Source organism: Anser brachyrhynchus (genome assembly GCF_964034855.1).
Source record: "Anser brachyrhynchus genome assembly, chromosome: 2".
NCBI lineage: Eukaryota > Metazoa > Chordata > Aves > Anseriformes > Anatidae > Anser > Anser brachyrhynchus.
In genome coordinates, this window is record NC_137695.1 from 48,093,266 (window position 1) to 48,110,654 (window position 17,389).

The following is a 17,389-nucleotide window of genomic DNA, read 5'->3' on the forward strand; positions in this document are numbered from 1 at the left end:
GCTTCTTAGTTTAATGGACTGAGAGGTACATCACTCTCCAATAGATCATAGGTTTTTGCAAAATGACACACATAATGCACAAAGAGACAACAGTGTAGAAGAGAGAATTCAGTGTCCTTTGCTTAGAAACACAAATGCAAAGTTGTGGTCAGCACAGTAGAGCCAAGCAAGTTCATGAGTGAATATTCCAAGAGATTTTCGGTAACAACACTCCACATGAGCTCTAACCCTTGATAACAACAAGGAGATTATAACTAAATTTCAAATCCTAGCTGCTTTCTTTCCTTCCTTCCTTCCTTCCTTCCTTCCTTCCTTCCTTCCTTCCTTCCTTCCTTCCTTCCTTCCTTCCTTCCTTCCTTCCTTCCTTCCTTCCTTCCTTCCTTCCTTCCTTCCTTCCTTCTTTCCTTCCTTCCTTCCTTTCTTCCTTCCTTTCTTCCTTTCTTTCTTATCAGGGGTGGTGGACTGAATGCACCACCAAAGTGCTTTCCTGCTTAAGACTCTTCTCATGCTCAGAGGGCCATCCCAAAGCTTTGTATCTCAGCAGTGTGAATCTGCAGGTAGGGAAAGGCTCAATGCTAGTTATTATTCATTTCAGAAAAAAAAAAAAAGAAGAAAAAAAAAAGCAGAAGTGCACTGGCATCTTGCATTGGATATGACTCACTTTTCAACATGAACAGAAGAGAATAACTTTGGGAAAATACATCATTCACACTATGAGAAAGTCAGAGCAACTTGATGTTGGGGAACACAGCACCTATTGCAAAGTTGCACCATTTTTTTGTCATTTTCTTTGCCTTTTAAAAAAAAATATAAATTGGAGTATATTTGTTCATGGTAATTACATTTGTTGCAGCTTATGTTTTTGGCCATTAGAGTTTTGTATTTAAAAGATGTTTCTTAATCTACTGGTAGTTCATATCAGCTCCTGCTATGATACTAGATAATTTCTATTGTTCTATTGCAGCCAACATATATCATCATATGTCGTTAAAGCCAATGCCACAAATAGTCTTCTACCGCTATTTGTGTGTGTCATGCTCTTAGCAGATGAGACTAGAAACCCCACTTTCCGCCCAAACATTTTACTTTGGGAAAGGATAGAAAAGTTTCTGTTTCAGAGCTTCTACAAATTGGGTCAAAAAAGACATAAAGTGAAGCTCAGTCAACAATGGCCTCCTTTTGCCTACCTAGAGTTAAAACTATGCGTGTCTAGGGAGTTTACTATACTCTAGCTTACTCTGAAGTCCTAACCACAACTGAGGTTCAAGCTTCCTTACCAATATTACACCCCACTCATCAGGTATGGAAAGGGAAGATTGGAAAACAGCAGGCTTTCAGTGAATTACATTTGATGCTTTTATGAATCCTAGCTGTATCACTTCTGCCTCACAAAGCAGTTTCTTCTCACAGGCTGGCTAGGTGATGTGACAAAAAAAACACATACTTCTACCTATTACAGGTGAGCTGGTTGGTCTGCAATACCTCTGTCAAGAACAGTCTGGAACACATAATCATCCAAAGTTGCTCTTAGAGCTACTGTCTTCTGTTTGCAAACCTAATCCCCTTCATTTTTGTGCATTTACCACTTAATTACTTGCTGTTCTGAAATACTGATGCATTCATCTTCAGTTTTCAAAATGACAGTTTTATATCCAACGTGTAAGTCAAAGGATTTGAATTTGACTCTCTGTAACTGGACTGTGAGCTGTGGGGTTGTGGCTGAGTGAATATTTGGCTGATACAGCATAACACTGAGAATCATAGAAGAGGTTAAGTTGGAAGGGACTTCTGGTCATCCAATCCAATCTCTGAGGAACTAGCTAACAAATCAAAGTCAGATCAGGATAGATTCTGGCATGATAGATGGTATGGCAGGCTCCACCTCTTTCCATACACAGATTTTCACATCTCAAGGCTACTTTCTCTGATCACAAAAACAAAACATACCTTCCTGGCAGACAGCCATCAGGGTATCCTCAAGAAAACATTCCAAGCTCCTGTCATTCCTGGTGTTGTGGCTTAACCCCAGCAGATGGCTAAGCACCACACAACTGCTTGCCCACTCCCCCCACAGTGGGATGGAAGAGAGAATCGGAAAGGTAAAAGTGCAAAAACTCATTGGTTGAGAGAAAGACGGTTTACTAGGTAAAGCAAAAGCAATGCATAAAGCAAAGCAAAACAAGGAATTCATTCACTACTTCCCATCAGCAGTCAGATGTTCAGTCATTTCCAGGAAAGCAGGGCTCATTACCCATAATAGTTTATTAGGAAGACAAAAGTCATCACTCCAAATGTTCCTCCCAGACTCCTCCTTCTTTCCCCCAGTTTTTATTACTGAGCATGATGTCATATACTGTGTAATATCCCTTTGGTCCTTTTGGGTCAGGTGGCCTGGCTGTGTCCTCTTCCAACTTCTTGTACATACTCCAGCCTCCTCGCAGGCAGGAAGGGCAACATGAGAAGGAGAAAAGTACTTGATTCTATAAGCGCTGCTCAGCAATGAGTATATCACTGGTATGTTATCAACACTCTTTACATTATAAATCCAAAATATAGCATTATACTAGGTCTATGAAGAAAATTCCCTCTGTCCCAGACAAAGTCAGGACACCCAGTGGCCAGAAGTTCATACAAGAGCTAAGAGCCCAGACTGCAGAGGGGCATGATATGGTATGCTCTGTGAAGGGTGACTAGGACCATTTCACCAGCTGAATAAAGCCTTGAGCATATATTAATCCTCAGAATATGTGATAGGAGGGTTTTTATTACTCTGATGTGCTTGACACCAATTTTGAAAATTATTTTCAGCAAGGCAGGGCAGAAGGTGGAAAGGATCTCAGGCTCAGCTGTGGCCTTGTAGATGCTTTTCATGAATAATTTTCCCAGGAAGAATGCACACTCAAATCCAATGGAAACATATGCCCTCCATATGTCCAGGAGACCTCTAAAGATGTCGTGAGACTATGCAGGGACAAAACCCAACTGGAGATCAATCTGGCTACTGCTGTTAAAGAAAATAAAAATTGTTTCTATACATACAAAAATAAGAAAAGGAAGACTAAGGAAAATCTCCATCCTTTTTTTGGATGTGGGGAAACATAGTGACAAGAGATAAGGAAAAGGCTGAGATACGTAATGCTTTCTGAGTCAAGTCTGGCTTTTGGGATGGACCCGTCAAAAGACCTACCACACCGATTCAGTTCTAGAAATGAGATATTAATCTTCATTTCAATGAGAAATTTTCTTTCCTGGATTTATTTATTTTTCCTAGCAATACTTCAGAGTCAGGATTAAAGGGAGGACAAGAACAGGTGACATTACTGGGGGGTCTGCTACAGGCTGCCTGATCAGGAAGACCAAGCAGATATGGTCCTCTATAAGCAGACAGAAGCAGCCTCATGTTCACAAGCCCTGGTCCTCATGGGGGTCTTCAACCACCCTGATATCTGTTAGACAGACAGCACAGCAGGGCATAGGCGGAATCCAGGAATCCAGGAGGTTCCTGGAATGCATGGATGATAACTTCCCTCTCCAAGTGATAAAGGAGCCAAAGAGGAGAGGTGCTATGCTGGACCTTATTCTCTCTAACAAGGAGGGGCTGGTGGAGAATGGGAAACTCAAGGGCAGCCTTGGCTGCAGTGACCATTAAACAGTGCAGGTTAGGAACCTGAGGGCAATGAGGAGGGAGCACAGCAAGCTTGCTACCCTGGACTTTGGGAGAGCAGACATTGGCCTCTTCGGGATCTGCTTGGTAGAGTATGATGGGACAAAGCCCTGCAGGGAAGAGGGGCCCAAGAAAGCTGGTTAATATTCAAGGATCACCTCCTCCTCCAAGCTCAAGAGTGATGCATCCCGACAAAGAGGAAGTCAGGCAAAAATGCCAGGAGGCCTGCATGGATGAGCAAGGAGCTTCTGGCCAAACTCATGCAGAAAAAGGAGGCCTACAGAGAGTGGAAGATAGAACAGATAGCCTGGGGGGAATACAGAGAAATTGTCCAAGTAGCCAAGGATCAGGTTTGGAAAGCCAAAGCCCTACTAGAATCAAACTTGTCTAGGGACATCAAGAAAGGCTTCTATAGGTACATTGGTGATAAAAGGAGGACTATGGAAATTGTGGACCCTCTCTGGAAGGAAACGAGAAACCTGGCTACTCGGGATATGTAGGAGGCTGAGGTACTCAATGACTTTTTTGCCTCTGTCTTCACCAGCAAAAGCTCTAGCCACATAGCCTGAGCTCCAGAAGGCAAAGGCAGGGACTGAGAGAACGATGAACTGCCCACTGTCAGAGATCAGGTTTAAGACCTTCTGAAGAACCTAAAGGTGCACAAGTACATGGGACCTGAGGAGGTACATCTATGGATCCTGAGGGAACTGGCAGATGTAGTAGCTAAGCCACTGTCCATCATATTTGAGAAGCCATGGCAGTTCTAGTAAAGTTCCCATTGACTGGAAGAGGGGCGATATAACCTCCACATTTTTAAAAAGACCTGGGGAACACACTTGGAGGGACAAGACACTTGGAAATAAACAGTCAAGGAGATTCATGAAATGCATTGATAACTTCGTCCTCCAAGTGATGGAGAAACCAATGGGGAGAGGTGACCTACTGGACTTCACTCTCACCACCATCAAGGGGCTTTGGGGGGATGTAAAGGCAGCCTCACCTACAGTGACCATAAAAAGGTGAAGTTCAGAATCCTAAGAGGAGGGAACATAGAGAAAAGCAGGGACACATTCCACTAGACCAGGTTGCTTAAAGCCTCATCCATTCTGGTCGTTGAACACATCCAAGGAGGGGGCATCCACAACTTCTCTGGGCAACCTGTTCCAGTGCCTCACCACCCATTGAGTAAAGAATTTCTTCCTTAGATCTAATTTGAATCTAACTTCTCCTAGTATAAAACCTTTGTCCTATTACTACACTCCCTGATAAAGATCCTCTCTACAGCTTTCTTGTCAGCCCCCTTTAGTTACTGGAAGACCGCTATGAAGTCTCCCTGGAGAATTCTCTTCTCTAGGGTGAAAAACCCCCAATTCCCTCAGCCTGTCCTCACAGGAGCATTGTTCCAACCATCCGATCACCCTCCTCTGGCTCTCCTCTGGATTCACTCCAACAGGTCCATGTCCTTCTTATGTCTCTGGCCCCAGAGCTGAATGCAGTACGTCGGGTGGGGTCTCAAAAGAACAGAGTAGACGGGGAGAATCACCTCCCTCGACATGCAGGTCATGCTACTATGCTTCTTTTGATTCAGCCCAGGATACGGTTGTCTTCCTGGGCTGTATGCACACATTGCTGGCTCATCTTGAGCTTCTCATCAACCAACAACCCCAAGTCCTTCTCCTCCAAGCTGCTTTCAATCCGTTCTGCAGCTAGCTTGCATTTGTGCTTGGAATTGCCTTGGCCCAGGTGCAGGACCTTGCACTTGGCCTTTTTGAACTTCATGAAGCTTGCACAGGCCCACCTCTCAAGCTTATTCAGGTCCCTCTGGATGGCAGCCCTTCCCTCCAGTATGTCAACCACACCATACAGCTTGGTGTCATTGGCAAACTTGCTAAGGGTGCATTCAATCCCACTGTCCATGCCACTGACAAAGATATTAAACAGCACCAGTACCAATAATGACCCCTTAGGAAAACCACTCATCACTGCTCTCCAGTTGGACATTGAGCCGTTGACCACAACTCTTCAACTGCAACCATCCAGCCAATTCCTTAATCACCCAATGGTCCATGTCTCTCCAATTTAGAGACAAGGATGTTGTGCAGGACAGTGTCAAATGCTTTGCATAAGTCCAGGGAAATGCCATCAGCTGTTCTTCCCCTATCTACCAATACTGTAACCCCATCTTAGAGGGCCACTAGATTTGGCAAGCACAATATGCCCTTAGTGAAGCCATGTTGGCTGTAACCAATCACCTCCTTATTTTCCATGTGCCTTAGGATAGTGTTCCAGCCCTCTGATCATTTGTGTAGATCTCCTCTGGACCCCCTCTAACATTTCCTTTTTGTTGGGATGGACCTCTCTTGAGCCGGAGGAAGTAATCCTTGAGTATTAAGCAGCTTTCTTGGGCCCCTTTTCCCTCCAAGGTCTTATCCCAAGCTTCTTTACTAAACAGATCTTTGAAGATGCCAATGTCTGCCCTCATGAAGTCCATTGTCATGATCTTGCTTTTTGCTCTGTTCCCTCCTACTGAACTCCACTATTTCATTGTAAGTATTTTTTCTCTCTAGAACCTTTCACCTGGTCTACTGGACATCAGGTTTCAGAGTCTTCCAAAATATTCCAAAGAGAATTCTCTGGATGGGCCACTCTATGAAGAATTATACAAGAACATTTCAGGGAACACAAGTAGGAATAATCTCTAAAATAAAACCTCAGAAAAATTGGCTATGGCAAGTCAGAGACAAAAGGAATGTAAAGGTTCTGAAAGCAACATGGTGAACTTCATCTTTGGCACAAGACCTCCCCCAACTATAGCTCCAGGGATGGGGTAAAACTGTGAGGAACTATATGCAATTAGCTGAGATTAATATGGGCCCTGGTAATTATAAAAGGCATACTTGGGCTGCAGTCCAAGCCAATACTGCCTACTTAACAATGCAGAACTGAACTCATAGGGATCTTAGTATGATGCTATTATATTCAGAACAACTGATTGGCTGAAACATCAGATATATAAGGAAACAGATCCAGATCTGATACTCAGGTGGTATACTCACATGTCTGCTAAACATCCAATCCTTGACAATGAGATGAGTTGGAAACAAATGTCAGGGAACAGTTAATTTGTGATGCATTGAGGGAAAAAAAAGCATAATCCCTTAATACTGGCAGATTATATTTTTCCCTGTATGAAATGCATAAGGAATTGACTTTATTCTAAATTAAACTGGCAGTGAGAAGCAAGGCTTAAGGTTCACTGTTAGAATTAAAGTACTGAATCATTTGACCCTTAAACTGAGGAAGAAATTCTAAAATATTTATTGTCTGTTAAATAGATCAAATGATTGAATAAATGGTCAAATCCTGTCATCCAATAAAACATAGTGCACCTGAAATGACAGCATCTGAGTACAGAACCAAATGCACATATAGAATCGAACCATCTATTTCCGAAAAAGTGAGCATTTACTCTCAACGGCCTAGGCTATCACAGTAATTTTCATAAAAGAATGACTGACTCGAGAGAATATCATACTAGGCTCTGGGGAACTAAAGCTTTACTTATTGGATCATTGGAGAAAATAAGCCCCAGAAATTTCATCACTACTCTGGGTTAGTCCTATTTTTCTCACCAAAAGTGATTATATAAAGGCTCTATTAAAATTTTCAGGTTATGTAAGGTAGGCAGTTATGTATAACTAAAAGTATGCCTTTCTTCTAAATATAGCCATGCTAGGGCATGAACTGGAGCACTGAACCCATGATCATTACCATTGCATAATTCTTATTTTATTATTAGGTTCTGTAAAGAGAAATCCAATTAGCTTTGTCTGAGACAACACCTGAGTGCAGTTTAGGGGATTATTTGCTCCAGGGACCACTTACTAAATGAGCTGACTTCCTCATCCATTGTCTCTTCTAAAATATAGAGGTGACTGATACTGGCATGGGCTGGTTCTCTGGTTCAGCTGCAGGGCCTGTCATAGTGGTTGGATGAGATCCAGAGGTATTTTCCTCTTCAGGGTGCTGAATAGTGTTGGATAGTGTTTGATAGGCACAGGCCAGACCCCAGCACAATGTGGTGACCTGTAAACATCTGGCATTGCCAAGATTGGGGCATACATTTTTAAAACATTCTATAAGTTTTTTATGATTCCACATTTGTTCTGGGTTGAATTCCAAAATCATTGGAGGTGACAATCATGATAGATACCTGCCCATATCCTCTCACACACCTTGCCACTCGTAACCATCCTGCCTCAGGGTGGGTCTCTGGTATTTATCTGATGGTATTTTTAAGTCGTTGTTTAACATTAGACAAACAGAAACACATTCAGCAGGTATAGCAATAGAATCATGCTAGTAAAACTATTGTAACTTGCCTGGAGTAAAGAATGTAACAGTTTCCAGGACAAGGTCCCTGAAGTGCAAGAATGATGAAAATACTGAGTACAAATATCAGATTAAGTTCACGGTCAGTGTAACGTACATGCATAACTGTCAAAACCATAAACTAATTTAGGCCACCCTCCAGAGGAGACAAAGAGCAAGACAGGAATTAAGAAAAACAACTCTGAAAACACGTAAAACAACACTGTGAACAAATAAATCAACATTATGACCAGCAACTATTAAACTAATATAATGCTTATAACAAATCTTGTTTTAACATGCTCTGGTTGGTCTGTTATTATCTCAACCCTTCAGGCCCCATGATGGGTGCCAAAAGGTCTGCTGTGGTTTAATCTAGCAGGCAGCTAAGCCTGGTTGTGTGCCATTCCACTCACTCCCTCCACAGTGGGATGGAGAAACAAGTCAGGAAAAAAAGGCAAAATTTGTGGGTTGAGATAAAGACAGTTTAATAGGACAGAAAAGGGAGAGAAAATATTAATAATGTTGATAAAGGAATACACAAAACAAGTAATGCACAATGGAATTGGTCACTACCTGCAGACTGATGCTCATCCCCAAGCAGCAGCCACCCTCCCATCTGAAATGTTTTGTTAACAGATAGGCCAAACATTTACTATGTTTACTTAGATAGAAGGAAGTCTAGAAACTTTGTATCTCTGGTACTACTTTACTCATACTAACTAATTAGTCAACCTTATCTGTAGGACCATACAGAATTGTATCCCAGGATGGGGGTGGGGGGCAAGATAACCCAGGCCTGGAGGATGTGTCTGAAAAGATTAGGTGAGGAACTCATGGCATGCATAGGTCCTTGGATACCTAAATGACTTTTCTTAGTATGCATGCCTAAGTTGAAACAATAAGATAAGAACTAATGAGATGGCCTGAACAAATGCAAGAACTGGGTTCAATCAGCCAACATAATGCGGAAAACTATCTATGACCACCAGAAGACCCCAAAAGATCACCAGTAGAAACAAATGTGCATGCATCAGGGACATTTACATACTTTAATGAGTTCCAAGAACTAGTATGAATATGTTAATTACTTCTTTGAAAGTTAATGAATATGTACGTTTTGATCATATGTAACCCCTGTAGCTTGAACAATTCGTTGTGCACACTAGGTGGAGTGATCCTCTGTGCACTTCGCACCGCAGTGTCTGCTTTCAAAAATTCCAAATTGAGTCTTAGAGAATTTCTTTGACTGACATTTACGGTATCACTAGCACCTATGTAAAGAAAATGTTCACTGTAAAACCCTGAACACATTCAGGAAAATACGGCTTTGTTTTTACTTCATTTTAAATATGCCATTTTTATCTTAAGTCACCCTAATGCAGTCACTGATGTAAAATGAATGCCAAAATAGAAGGGGGTTAATTAAGTATCATATGAAGGAAAATGCTATAGAAATCTCACAAAACTTTACGACACTTTCCACAGGGCATAACAGTTGGGGGGGGGGGGGGGGAGGGGACAGGTGAAAACCTGCAAACAAACAAGTGTTGTGTTTTCCAGATGAAGATCTTACATTCTGGTTAATGGGTGTCTCTAGGATGAAGTGATTATAAATGTATTTTCTGATTTTGTAACTGGGAAGACACACCTTGTTTCAGGAGGGGGTGTTTTTTAAGGAAACTTCTTGAGAAGCCCACATTGCCTGCAGGTCTTTTTTCTCAACCAGGCTTCTTTGCAGACCACATGAATTCTGTGGATTGGGGAAGATAAAAAAAGGAAATCCAAGAATATCCATTTTTGTGGCTTGTGTGTGTGTGTGTAAAGTTTAATTTATTTCTTCCCAGCTCCTGATTTTATTTTCATGTTTCAGTTTTATCTCTTGCATCTGTTCTGATGTTTGATATTAACAGGATAGCAGGGTTTTTTTTAGTAACTATTTTTAATTGATATTTAAAACTTCCAGACAGCTGGCTGAAATGAAATGTTGTTCATTAATTTTTCCAAGGTTTTAAAGGAGATTGGAGCATCTCCTAAGGGAAAGAAAAAACTGGTAGCGCAGATATTGGAGAGAAAATGCCTGAGACAGCCAAAGACTGGAAATGCTTACATGAGATTAAGCTTGACTCTGCCAATCATTTTGAAGAGCCAACCTATGTAAAAATGGGACAAGTCTGCACACTAGGTCAAGGATAGAAAGTAAGATTGACTTATCCTAGATAGATTTCTCTTGTACTCAGCTAGCTCTTTTAGACCTCGCTCCAGGCTTTCTGATACAAATGTATGATGATACATTTACAAATGATACTGCTGAATTTTTGAGAGTACTAAAAGAAAACTCATCATTTATTGTACATGCCATATGAACGCAGTGTGACAGGTTAACTCTGGTTGGCCACCAGATGTCTGCCAAGCCTGCCTACCACTGTCTCACTCCCTGTCTTCAGCACAACAGCTGAAGAACATGAAATGCAAACAAACAAAAAACAAACAAACAAAACGGAAGCCAAAAACAAAACAAAGCAAAAACAAACAAACAAAAAAAGTTGTGGGTTGAGGTAAAAGCAAATTAATGAAAGAAAAGCAAAGGCGACAGTTGGAAGCAAGGGAAAAACATATTCTCTAGTACACATCATCAGCCAAAATCCAACCATTTCCAGGAAAGCAGAGCTTCAGTTTGTGTATTAGTTGCTTCAGAAGACAAATACTTTCATAATCATAGAATCGTTAAGGTTGGAAAAGACCTCCAAGATCATCTGGTCCAGCCATCCCCCTGCCACCAATATCACCCACTAAACCATATCCCTAAGCACCATGTCCAACATTTCCTTAAACACTCAGAGACAGTGACACCACCATCTCCCTGGGCAACCCGTTCCAATGCCTAACTACTCTTTCTGAGAAGAAATGTTTCCTAATTTCCAAACTAAACCTCCCCTGGCGCAACTTGAGGCCATTCCCTCTAGTCCTATCACTAATTACCTGTGAGGAGAGGCTGACCTCCAGCTCCACGAAACCTCCTTTCAGGTAGTTGCAGAGAGCAATAAAGTCTCCCCTGAGTCTCCTCTTCTCCAGACTAAACAAGTCTCAGTTGCTCCTCCCAGGACTTGTGTTCCAGGCCCTTCACCAGCTTTGTAGTCCTTCTCTGGACATGTTCCAGGGCCTCGTCCTTGTAGTGAGGGGCCCAAAACTGAACACAGTACTTCAGGTGCAGCCTAATCACAGCAGTGTATAGGGGGACAATTGCTTCTCTGGTCCTTCTGGCTACACTGTTTCTGATTCAAGCCAGGATGCCCTTGGCCTTCTTGGCCACCTGGGCACACTGCTGGCTCATGTTCAAGTGAGCACCACCAGATCCTTTTCCTCTGCACAGCTTTCAAGCCACTCTGCCCCATGCCTGTAGTATTGCATGGGGTTGTTGAGGCCAAACTGCAGGACCCGGCACTTAGCCATGTTGAACCTCATCCCATTGATCTCTGCTCATTGACCCATCCTGTCCAGGTCCCTCTGCAGGGCCTTCCTACCTTCAGGCAGATCAACACTTCCCCCCAGCTTGGTGTAGTTTTGGTGTCTCTCATGTTACCTACCAGCCCCTGGTGGGTTTCTGCGCTCCCCTGGACAGCTCAGGAAACCTTCCTGTATACCGCGATCTCCCGCTCCGCTGCGGAATGCACCCGCCTGGAGCTGATCACTTCAGTGAGTGACTCAAATATCTGAGTATATTTGTCCACCTATATAGAGAGAAATACAGTCCTGGACAATGACTATTTGAATTTCAGAATAGCTAAGTGCAATGCATTCACAACATGCATGCACATATTTGCATGCGTGCAAATACAGCTGGCTGAGGTCTGCAAATTCGTTTCTAAATCATTCAAGGAATTAGACAAAGTAGAACAAATCATTACTGTTAGAAAAACAATAGCATTTTATAAGAAGATGGAGATAGGAAGGCACGGGTTTAAACTAGATTCTCTTTATTAGTCACATACATAGATAGAATAGCAGTACTATTCTGAGTTAGTATTTGGGTTTTTTTATTAGGAAGATAAGTAGATCTGATACATATACATGGCAGAAAAGGAACTGGAGCCATTCATTTTGTATTAGAGAAGATAAGTAGATCTGATACATATACATGGCAGAAAAGGAACTGGAGCCATACATTTTGTATTAGACCAAAGATAGCATTCTAGTCAACATGGATCCAAAGCAGATATAGTCTACTGCATACTACGCAGCACATATCCAGACACTACAATACTTCTTCTTTCTTCATTCCAGTCATCAGCAATGACCCATATTAGCACTGCTAACCAGCCAGCTATGAAACCAAGAGCACTGCCTCCAAGTTGTTCCATGTCAAGCTTGGCACACATTGTCTGGGTTAGTTCAGAGCTGTCTTGAAAAGGAACACTTTTCTGGAAATGGGAAAATTTCCTCGTCAAGAAATTTTCTATTCTAAGGCACAAATTACAAGCCTTGTGTAACACAAGAAGACATTGATATTATGTCTAAGAAGGAAGATAGCACTTAGAAATGCTTTTTCTATCCAATCCATGAGCAGAGAAAATGTGATATGGTTAACTCCTTTGCAAAAAACATTCTTATAGGCTTTTGTATATTTTAATGTGCCCACTAAGCAATAAGGTTCGTTTTAATTAGATTTCTCTTTTCCATCAGAACAAAACCTCTCATGTATTAGGTCTCTCAATAATTGTTTGACAGGCAGAAATCACAGAGTCATAGAATATCTGAGTTGAAAGGGACTCACAAGGATCATTGAGTCCAACACCTGGGTCTCAAAAGGACACCCCCCCCAAAAAAAAAAAATCAGATCATGTGTCTGAGAGCATTGTGCAGACACTTCTTGAACTCTGGCAGGCTCTGTGCCATGACCGCTTCCCTGGGGAGCCTGTTCCAGTGCGTGACCACCCTCTTGGTGAAAAACCTTTTCCTGAACTGCCCCTATCGCAGCTTCAAGCCATTCCCTTGGGTCCTATCGCTGGTCACCAGAGAGAAGAGATCGGCACCTGCCCCTGCGCTCTCCCTCAAGAGGAAGTTGTAGAGCACAATGAGGTCTCCCCTCAGTCTCCTCTTCTCCAGGCTGAACAAACCAAGTGACCTCAGCTGCTCCTCCTATGTCTTCCCCTCTAGACCCTTCACCATCTTTGTAGCCCTTCTTTGGACACTCTCCAACAGTTTTATATCCTTCTTGTACTGTGGCGCACAAAACTGCGCACAGTACTTGGAGGTGAGGCCACACCAGCACAGACTTGGACAGTCACTTCGCTTGACCAGCTAGCAATGCCATTCTTGATGCACCCCAGGATATGAGTCAACAGCTCCACCCACTTTGGTATTGTCTGTGAACTTGTTCAAAAAACCTTCAAGTCCCTCATCCAAATCATTCACAAAAACATTGAAGAGGACTGGTCCTAAAGTGAGTAACTGTTTTGTTTTTTTGTTGTTGTTGTTCAGTGCTATAATCTTAGAGGGAAAATAATAAAAAGGAAAACTCTGCTCGTTGACATAATAGTTTTAAAATGGCTAATTAAACTGGGATATGAGTGAATTTCCTGAAGTTGGCTTACATGTTCTAACAATATTAGATAACTTTTGGTGCTTGATATATCTCTGCAACATCTATTTGTAAGGGTAGTCCAGTGGAAAGCTTATGCATACCTACTTGTTAGAATCATAGAACAGTTTTGGAAGGGGCCTTTAAAGTCCACCTAGTTCCAACCCCCCTGTCATGGGCAGGGATACTTCCCACCAGACCAGGTTGCTCAAAGCCCCATCCAACTCGGCCTAGAACACTTCCAGGGAAGGGGGCATCCACAGCTTCTCTGGGTAACCTGTTCCAGTGCCTCACCACTTTCATCATGAAGAATTTCTTCCTTATATCTAATTTAAATCTTTCTTTTTTAAAAAACAAACAAACAAACAAAAAAACATAAACAGCATTACCCCCTGTCCTATTACTACACTACCTTATGAAGTGTCTCTCCCCATCTTTCCTCTAGGCCCCCTTTAGGTACTGAAAGGCTGCTATAAGATCTCCCCAGAGCCTTCTCTTTTCTAAGCTAAATAACCCCAGTTCTCTCAGCCTGTCTTCATAGGAGAGTTGCTCCAGTTCTCTGATCATCTTCATGGCCCACCTCTAGATATTCGTGTAAGCCACCTTCTTTTTTCATTTGAATGCTAAGAATTTCATGGACCACTGTCATTCTCATGCAGCACCTCACGTTGGGAGCTGCTTATAGGAATATGAAACAGTGTGATATCATAGATTATACCTATTCTGTAACGTAAGGCAGAGCAATGCATTTCTACCTGTGTTCTGTGACTCATGTGTGTTAGATATGTCCATGGCAGATGTTTCAAGTACTTCATTTTAAACAATGATGTTTGTACCAAAGAGGAAAAAAGTGCAAATGAAATTCTGATTTAATAGTCTTTTGGACTGGATCAAATTGTTCAAGATATGGAAGGTTGACAGACTTTCTGGGTGTATGTGAGAATGAGCTGTACACAGAGGGATTAGTCTGCCACTGGGGGCAAATAAAATTTATACCACTGCTCTGTTGCCTCTCTCTTGCTTCCCAAGCCCATCAGCAGCCACCTAGAAAAAGATTCATAGGAGCTGTTCCTTCATAGGAGTTTTCAGAGAATTAGGGGTGCATTATCTCTACCTTTCTGATTGCAGGGACCAGCAATGACAACTCCAGAATCTAGAATGAACTTTAGTCATTGTGTTTGTTACACAGTTTTAAACTCCTTTCTTCTCCTACTTTCATTTCTTAATAAATCAGTCCTGTATGTTCTTTTCCCTTAGTTATGCCACAGATATATCTTTGCAAACTTAAACCTCTGAATTCTGTTTTTACATGACAATACCAATGAATGCTGAACATAAAGAGTATACTATACACCTGCAAGATTTCTGCAAAAGCAAAGAATTACTTATATTCTTCTCTGCTCCATCTCATTTTGACCTGGCCTGAGAGTGCTTCCATAGCAGCAAAAATATATGTATATCCTCTAATGGACTATAAAAGTGAAATTCTTAATAGAACTTTATTCTATGTTGGATCCACTTCAACAATAATTAGTTTCTTCATAGGATTGCAGTTTTGAGGTTCTTAGTGGTAGCCTACCTCAAGTTCTTGCTCAATGTCCTCTAGGTGATCCTGCTCATCAGGGGGTTTGGACTAGATGATCTTCAGAGATCCCTTCCAACCTTGGCCATTCTGTGATTTCTTCTACCACCAAATAAAACATTAAATATTTAATATAGTAATTGGTTTGACAGTTCTTAATCTTCTGAATGAAGACTTTTTTCAAACTGTTCTGACCCTGCTTATCCAGATAATCCCTCATCAGCTTTGCCGTGGAAAATCAGTGAGAATCAGGTGGATTCACGTTTTTTGAAGTAAACCCATTACAGAATATTTTATCAATAGCAAAAGAAAATTCCTAAGTGTGTTTTAAATGACCAGGGAAGGGACATATTTATTCTGCATCATTCTGAGGAAGCTTAATTTTGCAATTTTTTTGGTTGTATATCAGCTTAATTTTGCCTTCAAATAGATGAGTGTCATCAATGATTTAGTTAAAAAGTGTGTAAGATGAAATAGAACTCACCTAGTTACTGTTTTTTCAACTTTTTTTAAACTCCTGTTCATATATAGCATATCATGATGTAGATATTACCGTATTTTGTGCAATTTTTTAAATTACAAAAATAGCAATACATAACTGATCCCTGTATGACAAGAAACATGTACAGATAACTTGCCACTTCTGTAAGTATAGTTTTATTGTCTTTAAAAACTTGATCAGACAGTTACTAAGGTATATACACATAATCTGCTTACCTAGTATTTCAGTAGTCCAAAAATTCCAAGATAAATTGTGTAGTAGTGTGCTCAGTATTTATTAAATTAAGGCAACATTTACAGAGGTAAAAAAATAGAAATAAATACTTGTAGCCCTTTTTGTATATGAAAACACTATTGCTTGTTTTCTGGGGAAGACAGCTTGAGTTTTCACTTTTTCATATATTTTAAAAGAAACAATAAATAAACTTTTTGCCATGTTACATTTGTTATTGTTGTCTATAAATTCTTCAACTGAGCATGATGCTATGAGATCCTGATATATTTTTCAGTGGAAGTTTAATCTTCCATATTGACTATTTCACACAATAAGGCGTGACCTGGCATGGAGCTCACGTCAATAAATCTGACAGGACCTATTCTGGATTTGAAGGATGCTAGAAACTTATAAACTATTTCATTTAATATTTTTGAGGGTTCTTCTAAGTGTACAAGTAAAAAATAAAGATATTTACAGAATTTGCTTGAACCCAAAGTTCAGTCAAAAGGTAATAGAAGACAGATAACCCCACAGATACTGAAATCCCAAATATAATGAGAAAAGAAAAAAACACAAACACACAACCCCAAAAAATAAATGTAAGGCAAAAAAAAATCTTTAAGTATATGTATATGTAAAGTATATACTCTCTCTCTATATACATATGTTCTAAATAACTTCATGCTATGTTCATTCCCTGTCTCACTGCTTGCCCAGCAAAAGACAACATAAGGGAATTACCCAGTATTTCTTAGCCTGGCAGGCATGTGCCAGGTTGAAAGAAAGAAAACTCATCTCTGCTATTATCAACAGATAATAGATTTAAAATATTTTCCCATTCTGTATTCCAATTAAATCATTTCTCAGAAAACAGGAAGGAAAAGACCATCAGTTGCAGAAAGTAACAGCAATAGAATGCTTACCTGGAAACTAAGAAAGTTTTAAATTTGTGCTCTGTATTGTTCATCTTGTCTTGCACTTAACCCTCAGTTTCTCATCAAAGGGAAGTGTCCTGGTCACCAAGGCTTTGAGCTCTTCTAAAGTCTCTTGTATTTTCCACTGGAACCACTATATTTAACTATTCTTTGCTGAGTAGGATGGGCAAAAGGGAGGGATGTTTTGCAGCTCAATGACTAGCACCTCAGTCTTTCCTGATGGCTATGGTTTTGAAAAACAACCTCTATGCTAATTCTGAGAAATCTTCCACCTTGAAGTCGGTATGTGAATCCCCAGGATACTGTGGTTTTATTCATCTTAGCATAGCACCTTTCATGAAAGAAAGTGGAATAAAGATCACATTATGTATTTATGTTGGAACCCTGAATGCTTTTTTGTATGTCATAGGAAAGATATAAAACTATTCTCATGTATGTGTGCAGTCCTGGTTTACTGTTATGGCTGGGCAGTGGTCTATGCTTAGTTGAGTTAGCTTTGTTATAAATATGTGGATTTCAGATAGTTAATGCTCTCAGA